This window comes from Dermacentor silvarum, chromosome 6 (assembly GCF_013339745.2).
Source record: "Dermacentor silvarum isolate Dsil-2018 chromosome 6, BIME_Dsil_1.4, whole genome shotgun sequence".
Taxonomy (NCBI): Eukaryota; Metazoa; Arthropoda; class Arachnida; order Ixodida; family Ixodidae; genus Dermacentor; species Dermacentor silvarum.
Window position 1 is genome coordinate 159,143,685 of NC_051159.1, and position 19,613 is coordinate 159,163,297.

A 19,613-nucleotide genomic window follows, 5' to 3' on the forward strand; every position below is an offset into this window, starting at 1 on the left:
GGACCACCAACAATTCAGAAAGAACCCATGTCACCATGACTATCGACGTTAATGCAATTAGCATAGAAGATGAATGTCAGCTGTATGACGACAGAACAATGAGGATTCTCGAATGACGATGACGTTATAACGAGGACAGCCTGACGACGACAGCACGAAGACATGCAATGGGATGCCGACGAGTGTATGACGACGACACAGTGGTGACGATGGCAATGAACGACGTCATAATGACGATTGAATGACGACAGCATTGTCACGATCGAATGACGTAGAAGGAACGACGTCTATAAAACGACGTAGGTGGTGTGACGAAGATGGTATGGCGACAATGGATGACGTTTCTGAAACGATGTCGACGGCACGATGACAGCGCACGTGGCGGCGACGACATGACGAGAGTTGGATGACGTAGCGGGAACGACGACAATGCAACGACCCCGACGGCATCGCGTACCTATAGTGGCCCAAACTAGTATACAACTTGGGTCACGGGATCGGCGAAAATGGTTAGGGACAGACACGGACATAAGATACCGGAAAGTGCGTCAAGTATACTAAGAATGCTAATCGCTCTAAATAGGCCATTATACATGAAGATAACGTATTAAAGGTAAGAGGCAAATTATGAAAAGATACAGTGCATTCGACGAAACGCAAGGCAAATTCGATATTCGCGCAAGATGAGCGCGAAAAGAAACGCCAGTGCTCATGTTAAACAATCGTTTTACAACGCCATTGGTAGACAAACATAATAACTACATAAAACTATAGCTATTCGAATTAAAACATTTCCCGAAACGATAGAAGCAGCCATTAGCCGTAGCCAAATGTTTTGTGGAAATGCACGATGCACAGCAATGGTTTACGAAAGGAAAGTTTCCCTTTTGAGGAATGTTCCCAAAAGTAAGAAATTCGTCTCATCAAAGCATTTTTTTTCTTTGCGCGACGAACTCACACGGGTTTCTCTTTGTAGAATTATGCCACCATGACCATAACGAGTATATTTCTTCGTCATAAACCCTTCAGTCACGGTGTGCACATTTGTAGACGCGACTTATTTTTGCCGTATCTGTGCAGTTATGCCATGGAATAGACCACAAAAATTAAGCTTAGGGTAAATTGAACGTTCTGCGTACCTAAGTGCCTTCATTTTATTTCTGGAGGAAACCTATCGCTCCCGGAGGTCGCTTTGGACAAGGCACTACAGTGTTTGAGGGGACGTGTGGCGTGGAACGTTTCTGTAGCAATTGCGAAATATTTTTTTCTTTCTAGTAATGCCTGCAACCAATAATTAATTTGTGCAAGTAATTCGCGCTAGTGATACAATTTTTTATGAAGAAACGTATCATTACTGAGTGAACAATAATTAGATACTTAGGAAGGTAGGTAAAAACTTTATTTTTGTCCGGCAATAGGGTGGGTTTCACCTTGCCTAGGCGTCTGCCACTTAATCACTCTAATTATGCTGGCTCATCATAAAATGCAGAGAGAGTCATTCTACCACCTTGACTTGCTCTTAATCGAGTCTGCAGCACCTTGGCATGAAATTATGTAAATTTCATACATTTATCGGCAGTCGGTCATAATTTGTGACTGAAAGAGATAAAGTAGTTCTTCAAACACGGACAAGAACCCGATAACGCAGTGGCATAGCATAACAGTGGCAACAAGAGATACACGTGCACAATACTTGTTTAAGTACATGCATTAAATGTTATTTAGTAGGCCACTACCTAGGGTTTATTCTATTGAGCACAACTACAGCAGTAAGCGACCAGAATGTGAAGAAATGTATTTATTTTACAATCCGTAGAATTTAGAAATCTTCGATCACGGCATCCAGTACTTCAGTCTGTAATCATCGTTGTGGCCCTGCCTTTCTACGGGCTTACAAGTAGTAGTCGTCGGAAGAGGCTTACGCGTCGACGTGATTGGCACGATGAGAGGCTTGCACGTTGTCGTCGTCGTACGTGGTTTACACGTGGTCGTCGTCGTAATCCGCGGTTTGCACGTCGTCGTAGTCGTGCGCGGTCTACACGTTGTCGTTGTCGTAGTTGTCGTCCTCGGCCTGCACGTAGTTGTTGTCGTGGTAGTTCGCGGTTTGCACGTCGTAGTCGTGGTAGTCGTTGTCCGTGGCTTGCACGTCGTCGTGGTGGTAGTGGTTCGCGGCTTACACGTCGTCGTCGTAGTTGTCGACGTTGTAGTTCGCGGCTTGCACGTCGTCGTCGTCGTCGTCGTCGTCGTCGTCGTCGTTGTTGTTGTTGTTGTCGACGTTGTAGTTCGCGGTTTGCACGTCGTAGTCGTAGTGGTCGTTGTCCGTGGCTTGCACGTCGTGGTCGTTGTCCGTGGCTTGCACGTTGTGGTCGTTGTCCGCGGCTTGCATGTTGTCGTCGTTGTCGTCGGCTTACGCGTGGTCGTAGGCTTACGCGTGGTTGTTTCGGGAACCTCGCAGCCTCCGGGAGCTGACACGTCCGGTCGCATCCGCCGGTACAGACGGAGGTGCCTGGACAGCCTGTCCGCGATCCTCAGGCGGCTGTCGCGCTGGACCCGTGGTAGTACGCGGTCGAGGAACCAGTCCTCGTAGTAGCGGTTGTTCTGGAGCCTCCGGATGGGAACCGGGTCCGCGTCTCCTAGAGCAGGTTCCTCGGCCAGGTTCTCCCAGACGACGGCGCGCTTTCCCCGGCGCCGTGGTTGGAGCGGTCGCGCTTCGGCTGCGGCCAGCAGAAGGCAGCCCAGCGTGAGCACGGCGAGCCGCGTCATGCTGCTGCCGCCCTCTCCGGTTCTTTCACGCAGCACCCCGAAGCTAGCCGACTCCTCGGCGGCGACGCCCTTTCTTCATCAGCGCCGGCACGGCGAGAACGGCGCGTGCATCTGAACGGCGACCTCCTCTTCCTTTGGCAACGTTGACAGGGCGATGCAGAAGTCATCGTCATTAAGAGATTTGGTTTTGAAAAGATAGGGAACAAAATTATGCAAATCTCGCGCACTGTGAGAATCGGTGTTCTGTTCCCCAAAGGAGGTAGGAATAAACGCGGAAAAGTAGAAAACCATCAGGGGCTAATGATGGGGCGCTATACTGTGAGCGCCTTCGTATGTTCATGTCCTATGGCCCAGTAGTGGGATTGAACCATATCACGCAGGATCAACCAACCAACTTTGCAAAAACTGCACTGCTGCTCCTTGTCGTAAGAAAGGTTCAGCTTCGGGAAAACTGTGAAGCTCAGTGTTAACTCAACCTGATATAACCGGTTGTCTCGAGTGCACGACTAAATTTTCGAGGTCTTAAATTGTGACGAACAAGGAATGTCACTGAAGCTGCGCGTAGCCAAACGCTGATAAAGAAAGCAGTTGCTGCCTTGACGAAAACACGTTTCCTTGTTGAAATGTTGGTTCCATGGAGGGACATTGTCTGTTTGGTCGATATTATTAATATCGGAACGAGGCAAGTAGGCAAGGAAGCGAAAGCGGGTTTCAGGCTTCGTGTACCGAATTCCGGATCTAATCAAATACGAATATTCGAGATAAACTATCTCCAAATGTTGAAACAGATATTAACTAATTTATTTGCAAACACAATGAAATACGAGGTTTACGTGGAATCCTCTAGGTAAAGTTGGCTTATATTGACATTATCTACGTGGCTCATTTGCAGACATATTTAAATACATGTAATGACGTTCGCAAATGAACATGCGGTCAACTGAGGAGATTGGAAATGAGAAACAAATGCTTTCATTCATATGGTGAACCATTATTAGCGCACCCAAAATTTTTGTCTAGGGACGAGAACGATCTGAACTGCCAGCCCGGCGTCGACGGCGAGCTGCGGCTTGTAATGCTCTCTGCACAGCAGTCTGCTGAGCCCGATGATGCCTGGCCGCGCAAGCCTGTGACGTTTGCAGGCACCTTAACTGGATGGCGCCACCATACTGGCGGAGGCTGGGGATCGCGTTTTTTTCTATTGCGCGCCTCGTCTGAATTGCATCTCGTTCTTAAAAGTTGCATGAATCGTGATTTTCTGTATATGTATTTGAATGAAGTTACGTTGAAAAACACATCATATTTATTATGGCGAAAGCCTTATATGTCTCATTCAGAGTTCTCCGTTTAAAGGCCGTTTCAAAACCGCGTCGTCGACACGAAAGGCTCCTTTTGGGATAAAAGGCGATAATGCTCACAAAACCGTGATTAAGGGTGGAAGAATGATTAAGCCAGTGAACTGAAGTGAAAATGGGTATACAGAGAGCTGAATTAAGAGCAAATTAATGGTGAATTAAGAGTGAATTGATGGTGAAATAAAGGGGTTTAGTTCGGTGGTAGGAGTAAAACGAAATGTAAATGAGATAGTGATAAGATAATGAAGAGTAAATGAGAGTGAACTAAAAGTGAATGAAGGTGAACCAAGCAGTGATAGGGTGAATGTAGAGTGAAACAAGTGTGAATGAAGAGGGAATCAAGGGGTTATGGAGAGGGCGAGTGACTTGCAAAATATATGCGAGATTTGAGGGTCCTAGTGAGAGCGACGCAGCAAAATAAAGTGCTGAGTCACGGTTCGACTTTGGTGAATCAAAGGAAGGGTGACTTACAAAAAAAGCTACAAAAACATGATGACTTGCAAAAATAACTAAATTGTGGTTTCACAGCGATGATGACTCAGCAAGAAATTGTTGAGTCACGGTCCAGGTTTGGTGAAAAAAGATGACTTGCAGAAATGACTGCATAATATGGCGTAAGAGTGACGATGACTCAGCAAAGTTAAGTGCTGAGTCACGGTCCGAGTTTGGTGAAATAAGGATGATTTGCAAAATTGACTTTGCAAAATATGGGTTCGGAGTGAAGACGACTCAGCAAAAAACTGGTTGTCGTATCATTGAGTTAGCGGCGCTCGGCCTTTCGCCTTCAAGTCGCCTTAGTTGTAGCATAAGGGACCCCTAGTAATTGTTTTGAGATTCCACTACGTGGTGTTATCCCATACATGATGGAAAAAAAAAACGAAGAAAAAAAAGCAAATATTCGCAACTTCGATTTGTGAATTGTGAGTTGAGGAATCGAATACGAATTTCGAATAGCAAAGACTATGTTTTTTTAATTGTTTACAATACCTCCAAATTCCAATACATGTGTCGGAAGGGCTTTACACGAGCGGTGGACGAGCTGAAACGCGCAATAACCTGCTGCAGAAAGAACATAAATCCGGAACAAAAACAGCAAGAAAAAACAAAACAAAAGAGAAATCGACAAATGCAAACGTTATAAAAAAGGGAATGGAGGTTCTAGATACACAAATTGACAAATTTTGAATTATTGTGTGCAAAAAAAAGGGCGGTACCAAATTAATAGGTATAAAACATGGTAAGCAAATAGTCACAGAACTCGATAAATACCAATCAGACATAGACAGAAGCACGGTAAGAAACTACTACAGATACTACAAACAGAGGACGTAATCGGGCAAGAAGTGATTCAATGGCAGACTTAAACCCCCAGGATCAGCATGAACAATGGCGCTGTATGGAAGATTATTCCAATCGATGTCTGTTTCGGTAAAGTAGGAATAAAGATGGGCTGATGCCTCTGCATATAGTAGAAAAACAACTTTATGGTGGCTGATACGGTTTCAACCACGGCATGCTCGTTTGATAAAAGCGTTGTCGGGATGGAATATACCCTACCGTTCGCGATAAAGACCGTCTGAATATTCTGCAGCGCTGATCTAGTTCGGGAAAGTTACCTTTTGATATTAACTGAGTGATACTCGTATGAAAAAATTATGGGGTTTTATGGGCCAAAACAATGATCTAATTATGAAGAACGCCGTAGTGGGGGACTCCGAAATAATTTGGACCACCTGGGGTTCCTTAACGTGCACCTAAATCTAAGTACAGGGGTGTTTTCGCATTTCGCCCCCATCGAAATGCGGCAGCAGTGGCCGGTATTTGATCCCGCGACCTCGTGCATAACAGCCCAACACTATAGCCACTAAGCAACCACGGCGGGTGATACTCGTATGAATGGTTTGAAAAGATGATCTGGCTGCACTGTTTCGATTCATATTTGAAAATTACAACGTTTACACACGCCTAACAGAAATCCTACAAAAATATGTCTGTCTGTCACTATTCCCTACAAAACATAAAAAAAAATAAAGAAAGCATCACTCTGCGCTCGGAGTTCCCAATAAGGTTGAATACTGCAAGAAAGCCTAGAGGCTCCGTCTATTCAGGTGCAATAATTGCTGTTGCCAACACCGCAATACAAGCTGGGAGGCTTCGTCATTTTTGCAATTTTTACTATTTCTACAATTCCTGCCATTTTGCCATTTGCCGTTGCTTGGGAGTTCTTTCGCTTGTATGGACTGTTTCATTCATCAACAGCGACAGGAAACAGCGGTATGTATAGCTCACTTGACTTAAGCCCGCCGGCGCAAGCACGCAATCACACCTAACAATGATCACGATCAGACCTCAGCAACTCTGACAAAGAATTCGGCACAAGGGTGCTGAGCTGGGATAGTTGGTTTACGCTCATTCTGGCGATACAGCGCGGTCGACGAAGGCGGGTGAAACCGACAACACAATGCCCTGTGTTATCTGTTTCACCCGTCCAGTCGTCTGCGGTGTTTCGCCATAATGGAGAATTCGGATTAACTAGAACCCCAGCTAGCTCATGCAGCCGGTTCGCCTTGCTGACTCGCGCGCGATTCTGCTCTGCACTTCCGTGTAATAGTTAGTGCAGGAATACCTCTTTTTCTTTCCGCTTTCATTATTCGTTTACGATACGCTTAAAGAAAGCTTATTCCTTGACATCGCTTACATGGCAAAAACTGGTATGATGAAACAGCTGAGGGGTCGGCCTCGACATCACGTTTTCGCCAGCTGAACAGCATTGGGGCGAATAACGGGATATAAAAAGACAGGAAGTGAAGAATAATGATGAAAGGAGGTAAGGTTTACCAAGGGCGGCAAAGGGGAACGTCTAGACGCAGACACAGTGCGTTTGTTCTCTAGTTAAAGGGGGACGCCAAAGAGAAAAAAATGTGAGCTGCATTAGTAAATTAGGATCCTAGATACCGCAAATAACTCTTACGGTGAGAGGAGGCTGAGCAAGCTAGAAAAGAAGCAACAATGGCGGATAGGTGGCGGCGCTGCCTTGGTGTTCTCGCACCAGCTTGCCATGATGTTACGGATTTTAATGGCGTCTGTGCGGGACTAGTTAATTTGTCGTCGGTAAAGATGGAGCATAGTTCCTTCTAAAAGAGGCAAAGACTGAACTTAGCAATCTTCAAGGACAATTACTCAGTCACTACGGCTCAAATACGAGAAAATGTTTTGGAGCCTGTGACGTCACAATGACGTACGGGCGCTAGTGTATCAGCACGAAATTAAAAAAAAAATATGCTTTGATCTCCATTTTTTTCCTGATAACCCAACTACTACGGATAAATGAACGAAACGAGAGTTTTGAGAGAACACTTAGTATAAGCTGTAAGCGTTTCTCTGTACTGTCCCTTTAATGGGCGCACTGGTTGGTGACTCGCCATAATACCTATCAGGCGTCCAAGCTAACATTATCCAAGCTGTTGAAAAAGAGAGAAAAATATTTAAAAAACACGGTGCGAGGTACGATTTTATTACCTGCGGTGTTCAGTCGTTAGACAGTGATGATCAAAGACTAAGTCTTATAATCGTATCTTTCACCGAGATTTTTCGATATTTCTTTTTTTCCTTTAAACACCTTGGTTAACGTTAGCAGGGGCACGTGATAAACGCTTATTCTTACCACTATCTGGAAGAAGTCCACTACGGTCTCTTATAATGTCTGAACAGCTCTTCGTCAGTCTGGACACAGGTCCTACATGCACGCTTTCAAAAGTGGGCCGTGGTCCGACCGCGTCAAGGGAACTCGCTGTCAAAACGCTGGAGGGAGGAAGCGCGGCGGCCGCAGCAGCAGCGAGCGAATTGACCTCCGTGCCGCCTCTCGCTTCAACGCGAAGGAAGCGGCGAAAACACAGCGCACACGCGGCCGCGCCAGCACGCAGCATCCGCCAGAGTAGAACGGCTGCTGCTGAAATATCTGAAAGACAGCCTTACAAAGAAATATTTCTTAGCATTTTAAGTGAGGCAGTTGCTGAGTCAATTCTTTCACAACAGTAGGATTCCTCAAAATTCTTCATTGGAATGGCCGATCAATTCACTCTGCAGTAACACATTTATTGTATTTGTCATCGAAATTCTCCCCGGATATTATTCCATTGCAAGAAACCTGGCTTTCAAGGCATCAATCTTTTTAATTAAATAACTATCGATCTTTCCGACTGGACCGTCCGTCGAAAGGCGGAAGTTTAGCATTCTTTATCACTAATAGAAAGAATTTCAAAGGCGAAAATTTCATATAACCATATGTCTTCTTAAAGTGAATTTGTTGCCTTAGATATAACCTTACCAGGTTGCCTACCTTTCTCTTTAGTAAATTTATACTTTCCTGCGGATGTACAGGACACTCGATGCTTGGATTCAGCTGTGACCTCATGGTGTAAGGACAAAATTCCTGTTGGAGATTTCAACTCCCATCACACTCGTTGGGGCTCTCGAACTCACCAATGTGGCAAACGCTTGTAGGATTTGTCAATAGATAACAATATGTCCTATCTCAATGCCAAAATTTCTACATTCATTTGCGGTCGGTCCCACTCAGCCTTGGAATTAAGTTTTGTAAGTTCATCTCTCACTAGTTCATCATGGACAGCCTTGAACTGCGCCACCAACAGTGATCACTTTCCAATAATGTTTGAAATTGCTTTCCCGATAATGTCATCATGCTCTCAGGTCTGAGTACTTGTAAACTACAATAAATTTGAAAATTATCTAGAAGTACATTTAGCTTTCCTTTCTGCAGAGCGTGAAGATACCAAAGCTATGAAACTTTGTGCTGTAATGAGAAGATCAAACAAAAAAAGCTGAATTTACTCTTAAATCTGCCAAGAGAGCCTCTTATAGTCCTTGGTGGAATCCAGACTTTACGGGAGACCACCGACGACGACATGCAGCTTAGAAGCAGTTTCTTTATAACGAGTCCCCGAAAAATTGGTCTGATTACAAATTTAATGCTGCTGAATTTAAACGCACAGTTGCCCTTGCTAAAGAAGATTACGATAGGAAACATTACAATTTCCTTTCAAAACCTAAAACAAAACAAGCGCTGTTTAAATATGAGATTTCTCAAAATTCTGCCATCCCCACTTAATATTGATGGTGTAGTTATGTCGTATGATATAATGACAAAATCTCGAACTCATTGCTAAAGGCCTGGGGTGTAGATTATCACGTCATATATGTCACATAACTTGCAAAAACCAGCCATAACGTCAAACTTTACTGAAGCTGCGTTGCCTGAATTAGCTCAAGTGATTCAATGCGTACCCTCGTCAGCTCTTGGTCCTAATCGAATTACAGTCATATGATAAAAAGTTTATTCAAACTATGTCCTTGTCACTTCCTAAACATTATAAACTACTCATTAAACAACGCCTGGATGCCATATGATTGGAAAGTAGCTAAAGTAATCGCGATACCTAAAAAAAAACAAAACAATAGTAGCTAGGTTATACCATAGAAAATATCAGACCTATTTCTCTTACTTCTAATATGGTAAAGCTCATAAAGAGGGTGATACATTGCAGAATTACTGTCTGGATGACGGATAATTTAATATTAAATCCAAATCAAATACGCTTCCGAGTTGATTGCGCAATATGGTGTGCCCATGCTATATTTAGAGAGCTGCATACAACTTGCTAGAAAAATAAGACTCTATGCTGCTTTAGTGCCACTACATATAGCTCAAGCGTATGACAGCGTTACACATTGTTTTACTGAATAACCTACAGAGTCATAATTTCTTCCCAAAACATATTATTGTGTGGTTGGCAGATTTTTTGAGATAAAGAGAATTTTATTGCTTTAAGGATGGCTGCTCCTCGTCTAAATTAAAACACGTGGTGTTCCCCATGAAGCAATCCTATATCCAATACTATTTAATATATATATTTATGAGCTACCTATCCTGCGGACGAAAAAGAAGCGCGCACGACGTCGGTTCTACTCTCACAAAATCTTCCTTTCTAAACTCCAGTACTCTATTCGTTAATTCCCTTGTTTTTATGCACCGAATATAACCACCCAATTCATGGCCAATCCCCCACTGTGGGTATGCGCCACAACCACTCAGGTCAACAACAACAACTACTGGCCAAGCATGTCCCGCTTGGTGCACCATTACGTGGCCTCTTGTGACCTTTGTCAGCTAGCGCCGGAAAAAGCAGCAACTCCCGCCTGCTGGCCATATTCAGCCTCTAGACATTTCATATGAACCGTTTCATCGCGTTGGCCTCGACTTACTTCGCCCGTTTCCTGTGTCTGTTTCAGCAAACACACGGGTCGCCGTCGCTACAGACTATGCGACGCGATTCGCGATCACCCGTGCTCTTCCCACGAGCTGCGCCACCGACGTTGCGGACTTCTTACTCCATAACGTCATTCTCCAGCATGGGGCACCTCGGCAATTTCTAACCGACCGAGGCAGACAGTTTCTTTCGAATGGTGATCGAGGACATTTTGCGGTCTTGCTCGACGCAACACAAACTGACCACGGCCTACCATCCGCAGACGAATGGCTTGACGGAGAGACTGAACCGAACAATTACCGACATGCTGACGACGTATGGGTCCGCCGACCACCAGGAAGTGGGATACTGCATTGCCTTTTGTGAGATTCGCGCATAACATGTAAAGACATGAGACCAGCTGGTTATTCGTCATTCTTTCTCTTATTTGACCGAAATCCTACGTTACCCATGGACACGTTGGTGCCTTCTCCCGCGTGCCCCGGTACCGAGTATGCTTGAAAGGCTATTTCCCGTGCTGACCGTGCACGTCAAGTTGCCATCGCTCGATTCAGCGAGTCGCAAATCCACCAGAAATCTCGATACATTAGTCATCACAGGACTACCCACTTTGCCCCTGGACGCCTTGTCCTTCTCTGGTCACCAGCGCGCCGTGTCGGGCTTTCTGAAAAGCTGCTGTTCCCGTACACCGGCCGATATCGAGCGTGCCGCCAAGGGACCGATGTAACGAACAAAATCGCTTCATTGACTTCGTCCCCATCGGCTCATACCCGTATCGACATCGTGCACGTCTTCCGCATGAAGCCCTATCATGTGTCACATACTGATTAATCCTATGTGCGCAATGAACCTTTGCCGTTCCTTCGTACTTCGACTGCACCGAGTCGGTGCTTTCGCCGCCGGGGTTGGGGGTGGGGGTGAGGGGTGTAAATTTATGAGCCCCCTACTTTGCGGACGAAAAAGAAGTTGTATAGCAGACGAGAAAGAGGACGAGCTGTGCCCCCGCCCACCGTCTTTGTTGTTGGGGTGCCACTCACTGTAACTGTGTTAATATTGTACATAAACCCTTTTTATATCTCCCCGTAACAGTAATAATAAGCTCCAGCTCAGCTAGCCAGAAGGTGCAAGTTTACGTTTATGCAGATTGTATTGCATTATTCGCGGCCAACAGTGAAATTTATTGTCTATACCGAAAATTGCAAAGATACATAAGTATGCTTAAGGTATGGCTTCAGACAATTTGCATGCCATTAAATGTAAGTAAAATCGCAATCTTGGTGTTCCCACTAACGGATCCGATTTTAATTTCTATATTTTATAAGCAAAAACCCATTACCCGCGTTGAGTCTCTTAAATATTTGGGAATCATTTATGACTGAAAACTCAACTGGAGTCCATAAATAGAAAATGTAGCACCTAAGGCACAACGTGATGTAGGTTTACTGCGCAGACTGAGCAATTGACAATATGGGCTATGTAGGGACTCTCTGATATACAAAATGTATGTGCAAAATGATATACTAAATGTACATGCCCCGAATATTGGAATTCGGGTGTGTATTGTTCTCAGGCAGCCCTGCTTATAAAATTAAGCCTCTGGTTCTTTTGGAGCGTGAATCCCTGCGCCTGTGTCTGGGAGCCCCTAGGTTTGTGGCAAATAACGTTCTTTATAAGGAAGCGCGCCTGCCAACATTGCCCTGCAGATTCCGCATCTTAACTGCACAAACGTTTATAAAATTTTGGCAGGATGGCAAGATGGCTTATGAATTATTGTTTAGTATATTTATTATGCAGACCGTTCAGTCAGCGGGAACAAAGGCATTGCATTATGTTTCCATTTCGAACCTTAGCCAATCCCTCCCCGTGGGTACCTGCTATACGTTAAAGACAACCGCAGCAACAATTCGAACGGTGGTCTGGTTGACGGCACTACGTGTCCTCTTCTTGCTTTCTCTCTCTCACAAATTCTCATAGAGGAGATAAATATGTGGATACCCAACGTAGAGCAAAAGAAATGTCTAACACTCTCTGTTTATCTCCTCTATGAGTATCGCGCGTCCCATGTTTTCTACACCCAAGCTCACGAGACGCAGGTCGACATTTTGGAGAGTTGGCGATTATTCTAGAAAAAAAAGGAACAAAAACTGATTACATTAAGCAAACTGAAAATACAACCGCGACGCTTTGGTCCTGGTGTTGTGTGTGCTGACATCTAGTGGACGCGCCGCAACCTATGCGGATTTTGTGAGCGGAGCTGTCTCGAGGGCGCGCTGAAGTCTAATGTAGGGGTGGCGCCCATGAGGGAGCTTTCCGAAAAGTCATTTTTAAAACGTCACCTATATATATATATATATATATATATATATATATATATATATATATATATATATATATATATGTGTGTGTGTGTGTGTGTGTGTGTGTGTGTGTGTGTGTGTGTGTACATAAATTTAAGCTGCTTTGTTGATGATGTCGGTGGCCGTCTAGAGTGGTGTCCCGCTGAGAAGCCTTGACATTATTTGCGAAGATAGTCTTCGCTGACTATATATCAGCACCGAAGATACTGTTTTCGCGGAAGATATAGACTATATATTCTATAGTCACAGTCACACTCTGATATACTTCTGTACCTCGATTACATGGCTAACACTGAGCCTTTCAGCTCTGCATCAGCTTGCGCATTTCTAGCAATGAGCTTATGTTTACGTGTTACAAATGTTTGCGAGTCATCGATCCTTACCTAAGAAGTGTGCACAAAAACTTGCCTGAAATCACAATTCTTCGGGTCCTCCATAGCTTGAAACTCCAATGCTACCTTCCATGCACGGCCGTAGTCGCTGACTAATGAATTTCAGGCTATGGGAGTGATTTATTATAGGACATTTTGTCAGGTAGTTAAGTTTGCCGAACGAGTTCATTCAGAATATTGACATCGATGCAGCGTTCTGGCGCATTCGCTGCACCTTGTGTACATCCTAATAAGGATAACTTTTATAGCGTACACAACTTAATGAAGTATTTAGGCACTAAATTTCGTACTTCTCATGCTGTAGCCAGTCGAGCGTGGTTCAACTGGTTTTGTTAACTTTAACCGGGAGCATGAAATGATTATGGCTGAGCTGCAATTTATTATTCGTCCGGTGCGGCGCGCTCCCTCTGTCATATGAATTTCTTGGAACTCTCATTACTTCTTCACGCGTTGCCCACTCCCGGATGATGCAAGTTTAATAATAAATGACGTTCCTAGAGGAGCACGGTAAGCTCTTAAGCGTAGTTGCAAATTCACGCTCCTACTGAAGAAAACATACATATGCTCTATAACACATATACCCAATAATAACCCCATATAATAACATTGAATCCTGTATAAGCACTCGTATGTTGCCATTATTCATATTGAATTATGACATATGGGTTGTTCTATGGGGCACACGACATTTTTTTTTATAACGGCTGTTTACTCTTCTGAGAATAAGCGTTCGGGATCAGTTTCATGGTGTCTGAGTAATATGAGTAACATTTAGTGTGGGATATTATTACTAGTGCTCTTATGTATTCATTTTAAAAAGAAGTCAATAATATGTGAGGAAAATACATAAGTTTTCCTTAAGTTGTAATCAAGCCCTTGAGAAAATTTACGAACACTTAATGAAATCGGCCCTGTACTCATTAGGAAATTGGTTGAAGCCCTTTTTCTAATGATCGACCTTGGCGCACTAAATTGTCAGCAAGGCTGCTTGACTTTATTAGTATTTATGAACGGAATGATATCAGCATTGAGGTATTACAGGTGATTAAATTACCGGCCCGATTACCATCCATGGACAAGGAAATAGAAAGGCGCTGGCACCGAATTGATTTATCTCTGCTCGAATAACCTCATTTCGAAGTCGAAGTCTATTTGTCACGTTCTTGATTATAATTATGCCTTACGAACTGTCCAAAAGCTTACGAAGGACTAACTGTTGGCTTAGTTGGTGTTGCATAGCTGATGAGGGAAATCGGCGCCACAAAAGACACACACAACGGATGGGGAGACGAAAACAAGTGCTACTTACAACTGTTTAGTAGCGAGAATAGTTTTAGCATATATATCGGTCTGGTCACGCATGCGCACACAGCAAAATACAAACTATGACAGAATGACTCATGTACATCAAAAACGATTGCTCAATAATTAAAATTCTGTAGTGTGCAGTGCGATTGACGCCTCGCTTATACAAGTACTTTTTTCGTTTTGATTAAGTTGACTTCCAGCGCTAGTCTTTACCAGGGGACGTATTCTGGGATGATCCACTTTCGGCGATACTATCGCCTTCACGTGACGTAGTGCTCAACCAGCCAATCAGCTCATCCGGTTTTGCTTAACAAGCCAATCAGCACGCGCCTGATGGCCGAGGCGATAGTATCGCCGAATGTGATCGTCCCAGAATACGTAACCTAGTGTTACCGCTCTTGCCCAGAACTTACCTCATCAGCTGGCCTAAGCTCGGCGCGCGCCTCCACAGTTAGAGCTGCATGGCTTACGTTATAAACATTCTCGACCTGCCATTTTGCATTGCTCTGGCGGTTCTCAATTAACACAAGAACTAAGGGTTGCGGGATCCCAAGAAGGAAGGAATGTCTGCAATTAGAAGGAGCGAGAGGGAGAGAAAGAAAGGTGAGAGATAAAGGCAGGCAAGTAGTTCATCAGCTCTGGGCCCCAGCGTTTAGCTGTCCATTCGGGGAACGCTGGCCTTAGCTCGAATATAATTTCCCAGGCGTGCACAGTATACATATGATCAACATTAACGGAGTCGATGCAGAGTAGTATATCGCTTGAACATTCACACTCGCCGCTAATAAGAAACACTGTTGCGGCTTCTATGAAACATGCATGAATCGAGAGCTTTGTACGCATGCTCACAGTTGACTGATGTTTTCGTACACGAAGGATGTAAATGTAACGTTCCTGGGCTGCAGCACTTGCGACGAAGAGAATGGTCGCCGCTGAACTGACAACGTTGACATCGTGTTTCTTTTTCTGTTTATTAAGCAGAAGGAGCGCATTTTGCACACGTATATACAGTATATATGTACGTTATATATGTATGTTTATATGTATGTTTATATGTATGTTTATATGTATGTTATATATTTACAGTATGCTTTATGCATATGTTACATCTACAAGACTAGAGTGTATAGCACCAGATGTGAAATAAACTAGACCTCCATGAGTCAAGAAGTAGCTATCACCAGATTCGCGTGCTAGCATCTCGTTTTTATCATGCCAATTAAAAAGAAATAAAAACCTTAAGAAAAAAAATCATAACGCCAGCACGCCTCCACTTGGGCCAGCGTATTTTTTTTTCTTTTTGCCTTTGCAGTTACATTGTTCTTCCCAGACTGCTGCACAAGTTTTTTTGATGTAACAACATTAGGCGGGTCGAGGCTGCTTGCTTTTGACGCCAAGCGTCTTCGGTGTGTGATGACGTGGGTGCAAACTGTCCGAGTTCTTAACCGGCGCTGGTTAGTTCCTAACATGTCACTGGCAGTATTCTGTGCAGAAAGTGCAGAAAGAGAGCGACATCTCTTAGTGCTCGTGCACTCTGACCACTTATCTACATGCATTATGGAATATTCTGAGCTCCCCAATGTCATTACGAAGCCAAGTGTCAACACCCGACCGTTATACTCTCAGTCACGGTAGTATTTGACGTGCTCTTTATTATTACCTGTACCGACTGATGGCATGTTTAGTAGAAAGTGAACGTATCAGTCGGCCAAGTTAACCGCCGTGATGACGCTGTGGCTGTCAAGGCCTGCCGCTTAGCAGGAGGTTGCGGGATCGATTACCTGCGGTGTGGTGGCGGCTGCACTTCGTTGTGCCCAACAGTGACAATTCTTGTTTTGTGCCAAATGATTGGAATGGAAGTCTCAGAAAAACGTTTTTCCAATCTAAGATGACTTAGTGTTGCCCTTTAGCGTCACATTAAGGGCCATGCAAAAGAGCGGTGGTGAATACCATTGAATTGCACATAGCGATGACGATGACAACGGGAAGATGACGGCGGCAACGATGACGACGACTCGATGACGGCACGACGGCTAACACACCGCGGTCCGGGTAGTGACGCAAAGCTATCGATAGTGTTATACATAATTGAGTCATTATCGAACTATAGATCGAGCACTAATAATATCAAGAACATTATCCATAGTGCACTATCAATAGTGTAAGATCAGGCGACGTGCTGCACGTGAACACCGCAACATAAAATTTGGCACATTTGCCTAATCTCTTGTTACATGAATTAAGTGTTTCTGATGGTCATCTATAGTAAAATTCGTGGTAATATCACTAGCCAAGAATTGCAAACGCTCGATAGCACTGTCAATAGCGAACTATCGTAATACTATCGAAAGTACTATCAATAGTACTACTATCGATAGTTTTTGTTGCACTAGAGATAGCGATACTATCGACGCTCTTTTTTTACAGTATTGATATTGTTAAAAAAGCTATCGTTACTATTGATAGTCGATTTGCCGATAGTTTTGCACCTCTAGCTCCTGGATTCGAATTACGGATGGCCCGGGGATTTGGAGAAGTGGTGGCTTCCATATAGTTTTCTACAAGAATTATTCGAGAAAACTCTGTCGCTAGTGTCGGCGGAAGCTGCGAGTGCGGAAATTCAGCCAGCATGGGCGTCATGGTCAGATACACGAATTTTCCTAAACTTCATCCTTTTCTGGCTTCAAGTGACCTTTCGGCTCTACAAATTGAGAATTTGAAACAAAATGTCGCGTTATATGTGCAAACAGTTTGCACTGATTGCGGATGTGTGCAGACGCTAATTGTCTTGTGTTTCGAAAACTATGAGTGCTTATAAATTGAGAAAGAGAAAGCGTAATAAGTATTTTCACAAGAACGTTTGAAGCTGCAAGCACGAATATTCGACAGACCCACGTGCTAACCATCATTCTGGTTGTATGGCTGAGAGATCGGAGCGCGAGAGTTCCCTCGAGCAATTTTTGTACGAATTTCTATGGAGCCCTAAATCGACTTCGTATGTCGTGGAAACTTATAATTATACTTTAAAAAAACGACTATGATAGTTGCGATGTATACCTCGAAGGTTGCCTGAAGTACCCTTAACAGTTACCGCTATATGGAACCGCACGAGCCACGCATGCTGCGAACTATCGTTCGAAGAAAAGAGCGCAAAACACATCTAGAGGGAAAGGTGAGAGATATTGCCGCTACATACTTGGGAGCGGAAAAAGGTCGAAAGGCGGGGAGGGGGAGGTTACGAGAAAGGTTAAAACCGATAGGGTTAGTAAACGCGCTGTGAGAAGAAGCAGTGGGGTGAGCATACGAAAAATGTACGGAGAGGGGGGCCCTGAGGAAATCAGAACCTCGTCAGTGCCTGCACGAAAAGGGAATAGCGGGGAATCGGGCTCCCTGCGGTGCCAGACGAGGAAGCCATCACCGGAAATAATTGGGGCAGCGCGGTGGAATGCCGTCTCAACAGAGAAGAAAGAGAGCACAGGAAAAAAGAAAGGGAAAAAAAAAGAAAGTAGGAAGAACGAGGACGACGAGGCGTGCCAAGTATGCCGGCGGCCACTATTCCGGTCCTCCGTACGTACGGCCTTCTTCGCGCCCCCACGTCGAAGATTCCTTCATTGGCGACGCCGATGGGGAAGGCGTGAAAAAAAGAAATTTGAAGCAGCTCGGACGGCGCGTCGAGGAGAAAAAATGCCCCGCTTCATTTTACTATACTCAGCCGCGAGCGTATATATATATATATATATATATATATATATATATATATATATATATATATATATATATATTATTTTCCCGTTGTGTCTCGCAAGCTTCTTCTAAAGCCGAGTCTTCCGCGTCGGTTCAGTTCATTGTACTTTTTTTTTTCTTTTTCTTTTTGCTGTCGTGTTCTCGTCGCGCGTCGAAAAGAAAATTAGCTCTTATTTCACGCAGTGACCTTCCTGATGGAGGACGAGGGCATTTCGTTTCATGGAGTTTGCGGAAAGTGAGCTTTCTTTTCTTCTTTTGTATATGTCTGTGCAAGCTCAGGCGAAAAATCGATGGTTTGTGCCGTACTGAACAAACGTTTAGTTTAGTTACAGAGGGTGCTTCCGTGATGCGGTGCCTTACCCACGGAGATGGATTGCTGAAGAGCTGGATGCGGGATATCAACGCAGTATTTATAGCGCTGATCTTATAGCCAAGAGAACTTCGCGCGAACACGGTGAAACTGCTGCCCGTTGCTGCGGCAGTATTTTGTTTAGGCTGCAGCTATGTACAACATCGCAATTTGTTCGTGCTTGGTCAAAAAAGACCTGACATTTGTTTTATAGAAGCACTTCCGGCGTACCCGGTTCTGAATGTTTCCCGCTAACATACGTTGGACGTTCCCACTCAAATTCGTCAACGGACGAATTGGATTATTTTCTGGTTAAGCCGTGCACGGCGTGCGCTCTCTTTCTAAAAAAGGATTTCGCGCACGTTATCTGGTGAACTTTTGCAACGTCGATTGAAAACATTCACCGATATGCGAGCCCGAAAGAGCAAGTCGCATGATACGTACTCGGTTGATCGAGGTTACAAGTAATCATTACACAGCTTTGGGTAAACATGCAGGACGGCTCAGCGTCTGTGCCACTGTATTGAGTGTTGCAGAAATAGGAACGTGAGATGCACAATTGCGAGCAAGCGTGTATAGAGACTACGGCATTATCGAAAAATTTCTTCTACCACAGCCGTGCAACCTGGAATTATGTCAGTGGATTTTATTGTTCGAACAGGCATAAGTAGATACTACTTGATTTCAGACTGCATGCCTACGCTGTAACAAAAAACTTATTGCAATAATAATTATATGGACACCCCAGGCGTATTTCTGCCGTCCTCGTTGCCGTCGGCGTCGCCGTGATGTTCAGTGTAAAGTCCAAGGGCGATAATATTGTTTCTGCACGCCGTATGCTGTATGTACGAGGGTGAGCCGACGATGGCGGCTCAATATCGCGCGCGCAAGGCCCCGGGGGGAGCCATAATTATCATACGTGCGAGCCATGCCAACATACTCTCCCGCCTCCAATTCCCAACATGGATTCGTTTTTGTGATTGTGTGGTGGTGTGTCGTTGTGTGTGTGTGTGTGTGTGTGATAGATAGATAGATAGAGAGAGAGAGAGAGAGAGAGA